This window comes from Lissotriton vulgaris, chromosome 4_1, assembly GCF_964263255.1.
Source record: "Lissotriton vulgaris chromosome 4_1, aLisVul1.2, whole genome shotgun sequence".
Lineage (NCBI taxonomy): Eukaryota > Metazoa > Chordata > Amphibia > Caudata > Salamandridae > Lissotriton > Lissotriton vulgaris.
Window position 1 is genome coordinate 659,735,253 of NC_141691.1, and position 16,867 is coordinate 659,752,119.

Here is a 16,867-nt window from a genome sequence, read left to right on the forward strand (position 1 = left end):
AGGGGGCTGTGTAGCCCCCCTTCTTTTTAAAAATTTTTTGGCCCTGGGGTCCCCATCCCCCAGGGCCTGCCCCCAATTTTTTTTTTAATATTTAAAAATTAGGAAGGGGGCCACCTGGCTTCCTCCTGAGGCAATAATCTGCCCCGGGGACCCCATCCCCCGGGAAATGGAGGGGGGCTGCCTGGCCCTCCTCCTGTGGCCACTTTTGGCCCGGGGACCCCATCCTCCGAGGCCAGCACTTTTTTTTTATAAAAAAAAAAATGGGGGGAAGAGGGGCCGCGTGGCCCCCCTCCCGGGCCACTAATAGCCCCGGGGACCCCATTCTCCATGCTCTCTCTTCCAAATAGGAAAGCAGTTTGGAATGGCGGGGTGGGAGCCGCGAGGCTCCCGCCCTACCATTGCAAACTGCAGTGTCCTGTGGTTGGCTACCCGGGACACTGCAGGAGCTGGCCCTGGGGGTGTGGCGGTCCCCAGGGCCATCAAGGGCTCCCGCACAGCCCCCTCCCACATTTCTCAGATGCCCCGGGGGTGGCGGTCCCTGGGGCTGGGGGGGCTTGAGAGCCCCCCCGCCCATTTCTTTGAAGCCCCAGGGCCATTTCTTTGAAGCCCCTGGGGGGTGGTGGTCCCCGGGGTGGTGGCTCCACATACATTAAAATCAAGCCCTGGGAGGTGGCGTTCCCCGGGGCTGGGGGGGGGGGGCTCAGAGTCCACCCCACACCAGTGACCTCATTACCAGTATTAACTCATTAGGTCTAAACATGTTAGCAACTGGCCCCACTCACAAAGCAGGTCATACATTAGATCTCCTATTCACAAACTCATCCAAAGTGGTGGTTGATCAAACACTCCCCGTCCTATGGTCAGACCACTTTGTCATTAGGTTCTTCATCTCCACTAACGCAACACAACCAGTCAAAAACCACGTGAAATGGAGCAGGCCATGGAACAAGATCAATATTGAATCTTTCACCACCCACTTTTCTCCCTTGCCCATCACTAAGTGCACTGATCCTAATAAAGCAGCAACTGCCCAAGAACACGCTATTACCTCCACCTTAGACTTAATTGCCCCCAAAAAGGTATCCAAAGGTTCTTACAAACTATCTCCATGGGTCACATCTGACTTAGATAAAACCAAAAAGTCGGCAAGGGCAGCTGAACGTAAATGGTGACATACTAAGGATCCAACAGATAGACAAAACTACAAATCTGCACACAGACACTATATGAATGAGATAGCTGCCGCTAAAAGAACCTACTTTGGGACCCGGATAAATCTGGCAGCCAACTCACACAAAGAACTATACAAAATAGTTAAAGATTTTACGAACCCTCCGGCCTGGCAGCCCCCACCTGTTGAATCCCAGGACTGGGTCAACACCCTCTCATCCTATTTTCAGGATAAAATCAATACTATCCATGAAACCTTCCCCAGGATGACCAACGCAATGGCAACCAACTTACCCCCTAATCAGTCTGATACGCCCCCTCATCTGCGTGCCGCAGTCCTTAAAGAATTCCTACCATTCTCAGAAACTGAAGTAGCTGACTCATTGAACAAAATGAAATCTGGATATCCTACATGCCCTACCTCTTCTCAAGTTCTTGCTAAAATTGCACCTGCCCTAATTGCCTATCTCACGAAAACCCTAAATCTCTCACTATCCCACCCCTCTGTCCCTTCTCATTGCAAACAGGCCATCATAAGACCCATCCTAAAGAAACCCTCTGCCGACCCCAAACTGCTTTCCAACAACCGCCCTATCTCCCTCTTAACAATATTTGGAAAAATCATGGAATCCCTAATTACCAAGCAACTGTGTAAACACCTAGAGGCCAACCAGCTGCTTGACCCATCTCAGTCTGGTTTCAGGGCACACCACTGCACTGAAACAGCAGTGCTTGAGATTGTGGATAATATCAGTCTGACACTCGATGCAGGACAATCCTCCATCCTTGTCTTGCTCGATCTGTCGGCGGCCTTCGACACCATCTCTCACGGCATTCTCTTAGAGCGTCTGCTGGAGATGGGTGTTGAAGGTTTAGCCCTACTCTGGATCAAAAGCTACCTAACTGAACGGCGCTCAAAGGTGCAAATTGGGTCCTGCACCTCTAATAATAATAATAATAAACCATTTGTAAAGCGCCTGGTTACTCAAAGAACAGATTGTCCCCACGCTGAATACTGCAAAGAAGCTCAAAGGAAGGAACTCGGGTACGCTAGACATGGGCAAGGGAAAGGATGTGGGTTAGGTAAGTGGGAAAAGAAAAGTTTTAAGTTTTCCCCGAAACCTGCTTTCAGAGGGTTCCATGCGGAGCTCGAGTGGGAGCTCATTCCAGCACTTGGCAGCCAAGTATCTGAACGAACAACCACCCATCCTGGCTCTGGTGATTTTAGGGATTTTAAACAACATCGTTCCAGAAGATCTCAAATTCCTGGTGGGGCGATGTATTGTGAGGAGGCGTTGAAGATATCCTGGACCAGTGCCATGAGCGATACGGTGGGCAGAGCATAAGGACTTAAATTTAATTTGTTCCTTGATGGGGAGCCAGTGGAGTTTGGACAAGGCAGATTTTCCTGCGGCTCTACGAGGAAGTTTGAGCACAAGGCGCGCAGCGGCATTCTGAGCACACTGGAGTTGGTAAAGTCCTTTTTTGCTTAACCCTAGTAGCAGGGCGTTCCCATAGTCCAGATGGGGGGTTACCAGGGCATGGACAATGGTCTTCCTGGAATCCATGGGAAGGAGGTCTAATACCTTCCGAAGAACTTTCAGTACGCTGAAGCACCTAGCTGTGACTTTGCTGACATGAGGCATGTATGAGAGGTTTGAGTCAAGTATTATGCCCAAGTTACGCACCGAAACCACAGGACAAGGCGGACTGCCTAATTCCGCAGGCCACCACATGTGAGACCATGCGGAAGATGATTTTCCTACCACCAGCAGCTCGGTTTTATCGCCATTGAGGCGGAGGCAGTTGCAGTTCATCCAAGCGGCCACGGAAGAAAGACAGTTGGAGAAGTTGGTGGCATCTTCTCTGTGGTCGGGCGTAAGCTTGAACATCAATTGGGTGTCATCAGCGTAGCTAACAATGCCCACCCCATAAGCCTCAACTATGCGAGCCAGGGGTTCCATATAGATATTAAACAAAGTAGCAAGATAACGACAAGGGGGTGCCCCAGGGATCAATTTTGAGCCCCACTCTGTTTAATTTATATGTATCCCCCTTAGCACAAGTAATAAGGGTGCACAGCTTTGACACCGTGTCCTATGCGGACGACACGCAGCTACTGATCACCCTAAGCCCTGACCCCAGCGATACTAAACTGAGATACCAAAAGTGCATGATCTCAATCAAGGACTGGATGACGAATAACTTCTTGATGCTCAATGCCGGTAAAACCGAGATCGTGCTTTTTGGACTGCCACCCGGTGGGTGGCAGTACCCAAGGCTGGGGGGGCCTCAGAGCCCCCCAGATAACATTTTAAAGCCCCGGGTGGTGGTCCCCGGGGCTGGAGGGGCCTCAGAGCCCCCCCAGCTAACATCTTAAATCCCCGGGGGTGGTGGTCCCCGGGGCTGGAGGGGCCTCAGAGCCCCCCCAGCTAACATCTTAAAGCCCCGGGGGGTGGCGGTCCCCGTGAGCCCCTCCACATACATTAAAATCGAGCCCCGGGGGTGGTGGTCCCCGGGGCTGGGGGGGCCTCAGAGTCCCCCCACCCATTTCAAAGTAGCCCCGTGAGCCCCTCCACATACATTAAAATTGAGCCCCGGTGGGTGGCAGTCCCCGGGGCTGAAGGGGCCTCAGAGCCCCGCCAGCTAACATCTTAAAGCCCCAGGGGTGGCGGTCCCCGGGGCTGCGGGTGGGCCCCTTGTGCCCCTCCGCATACATTAAAATCGAGCCACGGCGGGTGGCAGTCCCTGGGGCTGGGGTGGCCTCAGAGACCCCCAGCTAACATTTTAAAGCCCCGGGGGGTGGCCGTCCCCAGGACTACGGGGGGCCCCGTGAGCCCCCTGCATATATTAACTTAGAACCCCGTGGGTGGCGGTCCCTGGGGTAGTGTGTTTCTTTTTTTTTTTTATCGCTAGGATGCGCGGATCCTACGCGCATCCCGTACTAACTTACATCGATATGTGGCGAAATTGCCAATCCTGGGATTTATAAGCATTAAGGTAAAATTTATTTTACTGAAGAAGTCGCAGTTTATATGTATATATATTTGTCTTGTGACTATGTGCTGCAGAGTTAATTCATTTTTGCAGTAACAATTTGCATATGCTTTTGGGGTTGATGTTCTAAGATGGTGCTTCCATTAGAATATACTGGTCCTTTGTTTGTGTCCATGCTGGTAGCAAACAGGAAATGTGGTCACGAGTAAACATAAAATATGGCCATTTCTGGCGCGCCCTCATACCATCGAGGAAGGCGACTGCTGGATTTAGTATCAGTATGAGTGTCTGTATGGTTTGGTGGGGGGTATTACTTAGCACATAGATGCATCAATGACTGACTCACTGTTTGTATGTGTTTTGAAGACCGCATCTGTGCAGGACTGTATGGGTGGATGAGTGTGTATATGTGTGTGTTAGTGAGTGAATGACTGTCTCAGTAGTGTCTTAATGAGTAACTACATATGTTTTAATCTAGTATATGTGAGTATTGATGTATATATGTGAGTATATGTGAGAGATTGTAAGAGTTCCTGTTTAAATAAGTATGTGTTTCTATAAGTGATTGTTTAAGAGAGTAAGCATGTGTAAGTTTCCTTAGAAGTAAGGTGGTAGTGTGTATATAGCTGTATATGCAAATAAATGGATGATCAATAGTTTATTTGCATGTGTGATTATGTGTGTGAGTAACTTTTGGATGACTGTCGGTGTGTAACAGGATGTATAGGTGTTTCACTACATATGATGAGCAAATATATGTATGAGTGACTATAAAGAACTGTTGGTGAATGAGTGGATGTGTATATAGATGGTGGTATTACTGAATTGGTTGTTGAAACTGGTATGGGTATCTATTTTTTTGAAAATTTTAGTTTCTATTTTTGAATATGTGTTTCAAGGGTTACATTACACTGAAAGGAGGTCTGTCACTCTGTCACAAGGATGGTGTCATCAGTGATGTCATGAGTGATGTCACTGACCATGTCATGAGTGATGTAATATGTGACGTCATCAGCAGTGCATTGCAGGTGCGCAAGTTATAGTGAGTCCAACTAACTATAACGTGGGAATTTCAATGGTTTTAGGTCAGTAAAATTTCCAGCTAACTATAACTGGTGTGAAACCTATGGTTTTTTCAGTGAATTTAATAGGTTTTTAAATGCTAATTCCTAACTATAACTAGTGTGAAACCTATGGCTTTTTCAGTGAATTTCAAAGGTTTTTTAAATGCTAATTCCTAACTATAACGTGTGTGAAACCTATGGTTTTTTCAGTGAATTTCAAAGGTTTTTTAAATGCTAATTCCGAACTATAACGTGTGTGAAACCTATGGTTTTTTCAGTGAATTTCATAGGTTTTTTAATAGCAAATTGTTGGGCTACATCTGGCTGATATTTGGGCTACCTTTGTTTTTTTTGTCTCTGGTGGCCATCTTTGGGCTACATTGGGCTACATTGGGCTACATTTGGGCTCTAACATATATATAGCCCAAGTAGCCCAATATATATTTTTTCAAAGTTAATTTTCGTAAAAATCACTGGAGCATATATCTTGAGACATAGCAAAGGCACATCGGGGTACCAGTCCCTACAATTTTGCCAAGTTTGGTGGAAATCCATTCAGCCGTTCGGGCTAAAAGTGAGTTTGACCTCCCTATGGAAATTAACATGGGGAAAACACGTTTTGGGACCCCCTTTTTATCTCGGCCCTCGCTTGACGAATCCCCCCCACATTTTCAGGGAAGGAGCGGAGCGGGCCACGAACTTTGAGAAAATCGGGAAGATTCGTCCACTGGCGCCAAAGTTATTCCCAATAGAATGTTGCGGATTTCCTATGGAAAGTAGATCCTAACTATAACTACCTACTGACGACCGCCAGTAGGTAATATATATATATATATATATATATATATATATATATATATATATATATACTGATCACCTGATAAAGCCAGTAGTTTTGCCTTTGTTTAAGTGACACCCCCTTAAATTGTAATGGCCAGGCCCTGCAGGCAACTGGATTGGACTATGCTTTGTGACAGGCTTTACTTTACATTTTTTTTAAAACCCCCAGAAATTCACTGAAAAAACCAAAATGGAAAGTGACGTTATAGTGAGGTATGTTAATAATGTCACTTTATATTAACAAATAAATAAAGGACACACCTCTCGAGTGCCAGTTCCACATCGGGGAGTTGTAACACCAATCAGGATGTCAGTCTTTCTGAGGTTATGTGCTTAATTTTTAAATGAATTAGAGCAGATGCCTAAGGGTCTTTCTCAGAAGACCCCGGCTGATGTTGGCAAATGTCACAATTGCTGAAGAGCAAGGCTGCATAATCTTGATTCCATCTCATGCCTCTTTCCTCTACCACCATACAATCCCTGCCCTTTTATTTAACTCTTGCCCGCTCTTGTTCATTCCTATTTTATCTCTTTATTAGTATATTTCTGAATGTTTTCTTTTTCTTTAAATCTTTTGGGTTTTTCTTTCTCTTGTTATGGGTCAAAATTTGATGAGGAATAGTTAGTGCCAGTGGGCTCCACTTTCAACCACCGGTTCAAACTAAGCACTTCTCTACTTGGACTCCACTTCCTAGATGTGCTTCAATCCACCAATATTATCAGTCCCAGACCCTTATGTTGCTAGCACTTTTTTAGCTCCACTTAGCTATTGTGACTTCCGCAGGGTCTAACGACCATTTCCTTAGCAAGTCAACATCTCCATGATGGTAAGAGTGCTGCAGCTCCCACCATTCATTTCAGGGACTCTTAAGCCACCTGAAGCACTGCAGCATCAGTGGTGGTAGGGTCTTTCCACTGTGCATCCGCAGGACTCTGGCAACCATCTTAATTAGTGCCACTGCATGGGCAGTGTGTGCAGCTGCCCAGTGTCCGGCACTCTACCCCCGAATATGGGGCCTCTTCACCAGAGCCAGGCCATGGCTTCTCACATGTTACCCTCACAACACTAATTCGCTTGAGATGTGAAAAGCAGAAAGTCTTCTGAGACCCCCAATGCTGCCCGGTGGCAGGGTCCCACCTCTAATTCACCTTGGGTTCATTACCAAAATAATGAGGCAGGCGCTGGAAACTGGAAGACAAGAAAAAGGTTTATTACTCTTAAGAGGACACCACGTCAACTGCAGACACCGGTATGTCTCAGGGAGGTGTTCTGCTGGCAACTGCTTTGGCTCTTCCTTTTTTACAGGTTTGACACAATGTATTTGTTTCATTTATCATGGTTACAAGCTTGGAGTCTTCGCCCCGGGCAGGTTGTCACACAAGCCCAACATTGTTTCATCAACATGGTTACACAAGCCCTACATTAATTCTCATCCCACCCAGGTCAAAACAGACAGTTTAATCTTGCAGCTGGATCTTGCTTCAGGGTCTAAAACATGTGAGAACGGCCAGATCTAAGAGTCCGTTCTGTTGACAAAAACAGGTCCCATTGTTGGCAAAAACAAGTCTTGCTGTGTGCAGTGCGATAAACCATGTTTGCAAGAGTCTGTTTGGTATTTGGAACCGGTTTGTGTAGGAGTGTCCATGGGTTTGCCTGTAAGCAGAGGTGAGAGGAAAAACGAGTTTGTGGCAGCAGGTGGTGTTGATGTTTGTCGTTGCAATAGTTTGTAGCCCCCAATTCACATACCAGGTTGGTCAGAGGGAAGCTAGTAAGGGCAGGGTGAAACAAAGGTGACCAATGGAATACAAAATGGCTGCAGTTGGTCAGAATGACTGCAGTTTATGTGCACGTAGGAACTTCCATCAGACAAGATGGCACAGATAATGTTCATGATTGTCGTTTTGCTTTTAACAGAGCTTCCTGTACCCATCCATTTGAGAGTGAGATGTCTTTTTGTAATTGGGGCCCCATGCCATTCAGTGACCATACCTAACAAAGTGGGCCCCCTCTTCTGTGCCCAGTGCAACAAGACACATTCTGCAGGTTTGTTGTGCAATCTAGGGAATACTGACCCGCTACCCACAAGACACCTTGGGCAACCTAGTAACACACCTTGCTGCGCTGCATTAAAGGAAGAGGGCAGGAATGTGCAATATTTAAAATTGTACGGTGCATTCCTGCTCTCTGCCTGCGCTGGGGCACAAGCTGCTGCTTAGCCCCAACGCAGTCACACTTGCACCATTGTGCTATGGTGTTTGCGTTTCATGCAGGATTGTTTTTGTGCAAGAAGGTATACCTTCCTGCACAATAAAAATCCTCTAAGGCCTTTTCCTCTTTCTATATGTGCTGCAGAATGCACCAATCCTCCTTGGGAAGAGGTAGCATTTTTACGCATTCCCGGGTGTAGTACTAATGGTAAATCACGGGTAAATGCATGGGGACACCCATGCTCTACCAAGGGAATGCCTTAATGTGGCAGAGTAATGCAAAACAGCAGCTTGCACTGCCTTGCGTTACTACACACTTACCAAGTCTTTCCCTTGTGTGGATTGGTAAATGCCATTCTAGGTTTTACATCACCCTTGAGCTCCCTTGACAACGGTAAATCATAATATGGCCCCCATTGTTCTGCATTTTGGTCTCCCACTGCTTTTACTGTTCTCACGCAAGCAATGCTTTTTGGTGGCTGGGAGAAAGGGGCTGCAGCACAGGAAGGTTCATAAAGCAGCTTCATGTGCACATTCAGCTAATAAGATACGAGCACCCTTAAATGTGTGAAAGCAATTCCTGCTGGGGACCTGTCCTGGGAGCATGTCTTCTAGGAGAGATAGGCTTCTGACCCTAGAAGATGAGAAAGTAGTCATACCCACACATGAAGGCAATCTTTGTCTAATTGTTCGGTCTTCCCCTAAAGGAGTACAGACAAATGTTTAGGGGGCACAATAGACATGAATAGATGTTGTAGAGGCTTCTGTCATGGTGCTGGAAGGCTACATAAAAGTTAACAAAGTAGGCACTTATGAAGGGCTCTACAATATGGTGGTGAAAGAGCATCTTAAATAATTGTCCTACAGAGAACTTACACCAGGATCTAGTAGACTCTAAGCTGTCCAGCCCCAGGCTGGGTAAGGCAGTAGATGAGTGTGTATGTACATGGGTATCTAAGAAATCCCAAGGGGGTGATGGCAAGAAGGGGGGGGGGGGGGCTCGGCAAACAAAATGGTAGGAGGGTAGTAGTAAGCCTACAAGAGAAACCTCCTTAGAGCTCCAGATCCCTAAATAATGGATAAAGACCCAACCCACTTCTGGCAAGCAGAGTAGTAAGTACCCATGGGTGAAGAAACCCTTTCAGAAGGGTAGCTGTTTTTATTGACTGAATTTGGGAAGTGGGAACAGGAGGTAGCTGGTGATCCTTGAGGGTGGTAACACTCACTGCCACGAGGTCACATTTAATGGGGTCCCAGCGACTGCTCCGAGGGATGTGGGTTCCAGACACAAAATAGTGGTGGACAGGATGTTTTCCAAGACAGGTATTTTCTGGGAGAGGTTGTAAGAGTGAAGACAGTCCAGGGATAGGTCACTGTCCACCGTGTGACTTTAGTGTCCCTTGAAAGGAAGGGCACACTTACTCTGAGTAGGGTGGAAGTCATTCCTGACTGTCCCTAGGCTGTATCTTAGGCGATGAGCTCCCAGAGGTGAGGACAGAAAGTTAGAGGGGGTGGAAACTGCTGCACAGGGTGCCCAAGGCTCAACAATTCTGGGGATACTGCCCCCATGCGCAGAAGACAGACGCCTCAGAGAAACAGTAAGGGGAGGAAAAGGGGGGCTACTCTTAGAGAGGAGACCAGAGAGCCTGGTGCAACCTTGTAGGTAGGAGAGGGCCCTATTTCTGGCACTCTGAGGCCACTGCTGTCTGCTGCCCTTGCCCTTATGCAAGACTATTTGTCAGCCCTCGAAGTCCTGAATTACCAGGCATCTGTTCAGCCCCAGCCCTGAACTGACTTAAGAAAGAGCAAAAGGAGGGTGTCTGCCACCTAAGGTAGTAAACCCTCTCTCCAGGAACCAAAAAGGACTCGAGGAATCTAAAGATATAGTGGGTGAATCCTTGCCAGACCTGAGGCTGGAAATGAGACCTACAGCTGACCTTATCAGTAGAGAGATAGAGATGTGGTTTGGTAACTCAAAGCTGTCATTGGCCTTTGCTGGTTCTTTGCTCTTGGAGCATGGGGATCAGGTCCTGCCCTGGGAGCAAGATGGGCACATTGACCTTGTTGGTCATGGTGGGGCTACTCTAGCATGGATGGCCTTAGTGGTTAAGTTAAGTGTGGCACAGCTAAACTAGGGGCAGGTAAAGCCAGTGCCACACAGTCCCAAGTACTAGGGAGAAAAGGAATGAACAGAGACAGTGCTGTCCAAGGTGCAATTTAGGTTTGGGCCTGTCATTTGTAAGGTGTATCAACTACCGATAGAGACTGGTCTAACCAGAATGATGGGAGGCTTGATTAACCATGCAAGTGCAAAAGGCTTTACACATCCTTTCCAGTGAAACTTCAAGGAGAGCTACAAAGGTCATGGCTGCTGCTCCTTGACTTTGAGCTGGGTGGAGCGGTAAAAGTATATGCGTAATTATAGTATATGCATAACACAACAACGCAATAGGCATAAGTTAAATTACTTTTATGTCCCTAGTATATGGTACCAGGTATACCTGGGGCCTGTACATTATATGTACTCATGGTTTGAAGCATCTATTATGCCACCACATGCATGACAGAGCAAAGCATGACTCCCAGGCTGCCTTTGCAGACTGGCAGAGTGTTTTTTAAACTGCTACCTCGACCTGGCCAAATAAACCCTTGACAAAGTCCAAACCTTTCTTTTTAATATTACTAAGTTACCCCTAAGGTAGACCCTAAAGGCAGGGTGCATTATATTAAAAAAAAGGGAATGTGTTTTTGATGATGAATTTACACTCCCTGACAGTAAAAACCCTGCATTGTTGTATTTACTGTACTAAGGCTAGTAACCCCGTTTACTAGTGTGAAGATATGCACTAACAACTCAGGAGTGCTAACTTCTGGATAGGACTGCTAAATCTGATACTTCAATCTATCAAAACAATTGCTGCTTTATTTTAGAAATACCGACTTTAGAAAGTTGCCACTTTGTTGCTCAAGTTTTCCTATAGCCATTTTCTGTTGCAAACACCTGCTGCCCTTGAGACAGACTGCTGCCCTCCTGGGAAAAAGTGAGAACAACCCTCAGGAAGAGAAACAAAGGACCTGCTGAGAGAAGAGGTGCAGCCTTCTGGCAGGATGGCCAAAGTGGGTATGGGCCCAGGCAGTGAGCTTCAAAGAAGCTGGCTTTGAAGGGCAAACGTTGGTCCCTGCTCTTTTGTTTAGGCTTGCATCTCAGGCAGAGGGAAAGCCTGTTGTCAAAGCAGTTTTCCAATGGGACTGTAGCCCCAAGTAGCCATGCCTATGGTTTGAAGTAGGGAGCTCCACACACCAAGAAAATGTTCACACCACGCTGAGAGTAGGCTTAATAGTGCATGCATGGAGTGGTGTGGCTCACTGGTTAGAGGTGGCAGACCCGGGAGCAGAGGACGGCCCGGGACCAGGGTTCAATTCCCGACGCGGCAGGGTCGTGGACCAGGATCAGCGGACTCGATAATTCTCATCTCGGTGCCTACTCTAACCAGGGATCACACTCGGCAACTCTGGGCATTAGCTTGCCTCATCTCCACAATGGCCCCCAACATACGCCGGGGACGCCTGGTTTCACCTTGGAGATACCCAATAGGGACCATCTCACAGGGAAAGCCAGGACGGGTTCCCCAGTGGTCTACTGCGCAGAGATACTCCTTCGGGAGTCGATTCTAGCGCATTACAAACCCACAATTAATTAATTAATACTGGGATAGCTAGATGCCATACTTCACAGTAAGTAGTCATCAAGCGGGAGGAGACCTTACAGCCCCTTGGCTAGTTTGTCATCACCACTCCCTGAGCTCGTAGCAGACATAAAAGTGGGACCCATAGCCCCCAGACCTCAGATCACTACTGCCCTGGAAAGCAGACATAAGACGTACTGTCCTGCTGCTCCCTGGACCCAGGAAATAGAGTCTGCATCAAAGGCTGGACTGCACCTGCTGAACCTGAGGACTGGTAAACAGAGGACTGTGTCTGCAGTACCCCACACGTGGAAAACTTGCCCACGGGTGATAGACAGATGAAGTGACTCTAACAGTCAGCTGGCTGACTCCTTACTGCCACAGTATCATGAAGGCTGAGAAGCCTGCAACTATTTGAGCCAGTGCTAAGATCCGCGATCACTGCTGAATGCAAAGGTGTAACCTGGGAGACCAAGTCCAGACTCCCACGGGTACCCCCAGTTTGCTGAACTCATACAGGCCATCAGAGTGTCCACTCATCGCCGTGCAAAAAAGTTGTCACCAGTGAAAGGAAACCGCTGAGTTTGCTGTAACTGGAAAGCAATTGGCCAGTGGCAACTGCACCTGTGCTGGAACCTATTGAAGATCCTATCGGAACTCAACCTCTGAGCCAAAAGCGCCCCCCCTTAAAACTCAATGACCAAGAGGTTGCCTCAGGAAGGCCCACTGCACCAGTCCAGCATCCTTCAGCATCCTGTATCCCTTGATTCAGAATCACTCTGTTGATTTCAATAGTGATCCTGCTGCTAAGGATTTGAACCTGGATTGGAGACTGCTAAAAGTAACAGGTAACTGTCCCCTGTACCTGTTTGGTCCATGTACTGGTCCCAGGGCCAGACTAGTCCCCTCGGGCACAGGCGTATCCCAGGGAGGCTGGAAGGGCAGGGCTGGTTTTAGCATTGAAGAGACTGCTGCCATCACCACCAGCAGTAGGCCTCCACCGGGGGCAGCCGGCATGGCTCGCGGATGGCGGGGTGGGCATGGGGGTGGGGGAGGGATGGTGTGTCTCCCGGGCTGCTTTAAAAAAAAAAAGAATAATAAAAAAGTAAAACTTACCTTGCCACTGCCGCCGGGTCTCGTGTCTTATCTCCTGCTTCCCTGTGTCTGACTCCAGGTCGGAACAGGAAGCAGGCAGCCAGGCTCCCACCCCTAAGCCAATCACAATGCTCCAATGGAACATTGTGATTGGCCTGAGTGCAGTGATACGCGCTCAGCCAGGGGCTGTAGGGGGTGGGCATGTTCTCCATGAAGGCTATAAAGCAGCCTTCTTGGAGATTAGGGGAGCGCACATGACTGTTTTGGGCAGCCCGAAAGGGCCGACCAAACAGTCACTGCGCACTGGAGTGTCTGCACTCACATTGGTGTAGGCTGGGGTCAAGACATTGTCTGGCTACGGGGCCACAGGACTGGTCCTCTGGAATAGCTGCTTCAGACATGCAGTCCTGAAGGCATTGCACATAGTAGTCTTACCTTTTGAGGCAGGGGTATGCGCCTTCTTCCTAAAGGCCTTCAATACAACAAACATTGAGAAAGCCAACAGGTATCGCCTATGCGCTTTGGCAATGTATTTTAGCTATTATGTACACCAGTGTGACTGCTGTTCAGCAGGACTAATAGTTAGTGGCCTGGAGTGGGGTAGATTAAGGTAGATTGGAATGGGGTATATTGGAGTGGGATAGTTTGGTGTAGAGTGGAGTGGGGGAAGAATGGAGTTGGGTGGATTGGGACAGATTAGGTTAGATTGGATTGGAGGGGGTGGCGTGGGGTGGGTGGAGTGGGTGGAGTGGAGTGGAGTGGGGTAGATTGGGGTAGTGTGGAGTGGGGTAGACTGGATTAGATTTAATTGGTAAAGATTCCGGCGGAGTTGGGTGGATTGGAGTGTGGTAGAAAGCGGCAGGGTAGATCGGGTAGATTTGAGTGGAGTGGGATATATTGTGGTAGATTGGAGTAGAGTGGGGTAGATTGGGGAAGAGTGGAGTGGGGTGTATTGGGGTACAATGGAGTGGAGCTGGGTAGAGTGGAGTGGGATAGATAGGGTTAGAGTCTGATAGATTGAAGTGAGGTAAATTGGAGTGTGGTGGGTTAATTGTGGTGGGGTAAATTGGGTGAAGGGATTGGGGTAGATTGGAGTGGAGGAGATTGGGGTAGATTGCAGTGGGATGGGGTAGATTGGGGTACATTGGAGTGGAGTGGGATAGAATGGAGTGGGGTAGGGTGGGGTAAGTGGTGTGGAGTGGAGGGGCATAGAGTGAAGTATTGGTTGTGAGTGGCATAGATTGGAGTGGCGTACATTCCAGTGGTGCCTACCCACAAAGGGAACATAAAATGATAATAAATCAAAGTAATTATCATTTTATATTGTAAATGTAAATGTGTGTGTCTTGTAAAGCGCACTGCTACCCGGAGGCGTCCTGGCGCTATAGACCGCTGGGGAACCCGTCCTGGCTTTCCCTGTGAGATGTTCCCTCCTGGGTATCTCCAAGGTGAAACCAAGCATCCCCGGCGTTTGTGGGGGGCTGTTGTAGAGATGAGGCAAGCTAATGCCCAGAGTTGCCGAGTGTGACCCCGGGTTAGCTAGCGCATTCAGTGCCTGCAGCCCGCTTGATAGCAGAGCCCCGGTTACGGCCTACAGCCCTGATTAAGTCAGGCCTTGCCAGTATTACTCGCTGCCCAGACGGAAGAAACAATCAGTAACTTTGGACCATTGAGTTTCTAAAACAGGATTTCAACTACGCCTTCCTGCCTGAGCTTAAGTCACTGTTCCCATCGACAACCCCGTCCTGATGACGATCCCGACTAAAGGGGATCGAAACGCCGTCGACTAGACAGCTTGAATTTTACGACACATATCACGTCTTGTGCTCCCATATAAATAATTGTGTTTCAAGTGATTGCAACTTGTCTCTGTTGGAGCCAATATTTGATGTTTATACCCTGGCTAATGCGTCGCCTTTGCTGTTGTTTTTAACACTTGCACACTCACTTGTCACTGATTGTATATAGCACTTGCACCAAGTGTCACCGGGTTGTCACAAGATCCACTCTGTACAGTGCTGCTTTAACTGTATTGACCCTTGAAAGTTTTTTCCTTTTGCTTTTGAAAATAAGATTACCCTTTCTGAAAAGCATTTGACTCCTTGGTTTTCCTTTGTTTGTAATGCATGTTGCATACATTTCTAAAACTGTCTTCGCATAATACCTGTTGGGAACTTTCTTTGCTCACATGATACACCCATCCCAACGAGGTTTATGGGTTTTCTCCTGTTGTTCTTACACCGGGTTAGAGTAGGCACTGAGGCAAGAATTATCGAGTCCGCTGACCCTGGTTCACGACCCTGCTGCCACGTTGGGAATTGAACCCTCGTCCCGGGCCGTCCTCTGCTTCCGGGTCTGCCGCCTCTAACCAGTGAGCCGCACTACTCCACTTTCCTTTCCAGCATTTCCTGTACTTCACTGCTCAAAAGCAGTGGTGGGACACCCCTCCTCCATAGCAGAGGAGCTGCCACCGATATTTTCTTGATGAGGTCTAATGGACATAGCTTGGGTCAAGCAGGCTCACCGGGGCCATGTTTATCAAAGGGCTGCGTTGCTTTTGCATCACGCAATGGGTTGTAAAAGCTATGCAACCCGTAAGATGCGATTTATAAAGGCATACAAGGCCTCCTTGCGTGGCCCAGAGTGGCATTACTCTGCCGCCGGGAGATGTTCCATGAGTGGAGAAAGCCTGTTCTCAAGCAAAATCCAATGCTTTTGACGCATTCCCTGATTTACCATAAGTGGTAGACCTGGAAATGTGCCCAAACTGTGACTTTTCCCAAGGGGATGCGTAACGAGGAGAAATATGTAGGCAGGGCCGGACTGGCCGTTGTGGGCACCGGGCAATCCCCTGGTGCGCCACAAGGGTGGGGGCCGGTTTTGAGTCCCTAGGGGCCGTTTTTATCACATGGCCGTTTTTGCAGCATAGCTGCAAAATCGGCCCGCTCACAAAATCTGCCGAAAACTGGCCCCGGCAAAGAGCTGGGTCGCACCCCCAACGCCCCCCTCCCCTCCCGAGTTCGGGAGGGGGCCGGCTGAGCACTTAGCCAGGGCCGGTTTACGTTCCCAGTCCGGCCCTGTATGTAGGAGGCGTAACGAGGAGAAAAATGTTTATTTCTGATCCCTTGTTTCCCTCTGTCTATGTCTACTACTCTATTGCATTCTATTTCTGCAGCACACATAGAAGGGAGAGGCAGGGCTGGCATCGGCCCCGCCGGACGTATGGCAGAGCATCGGCCCCCTGGATGTATGGCAGAGCATCGGGCCCCCCTGGATGTATGGCAGAGCATCGGCCCCCCTGCTCTCCGTGTTGGGCTCCAAAGCACAGGCACACTTGCACTATGGTGCAGGAGTGCCTGCGTTGGGGCTAGGCAGCACAGCGCACAATGTCCAAGGGTAATGCATGTGGAATTGTGATGAAGCTTAGCTTGATGTGGGTTTGGGGCCGCCGTCTTCAGATCTCTGTCTGCTTCCTTTTCAGAATCCTTAAGTTACTTTAAAAATACATAAGCACTTGCAGACTTTTTTTCGCTGAAACAAATATTTTGAATCTGAATGGGACCGTTCGCAAGTGCGATCTTTAATTTAAGTTGGTGGGGCTATGGAGGCTAACTCAAAGGGAGAGTGTACACTACTCCAAGTGCGCCACTCTACCCACCATGGGAATTGGCGAGACAGCATTACCATGTGTCACAATAACAAAATAATGAAGTAATGCTATCATAAAAATAGCCGCAGTATACCACATAATTTGCCCTCTCCTCTCATAGTTTGGGGCTCCCATGCCGCATAATTTGGTGCTTCCCT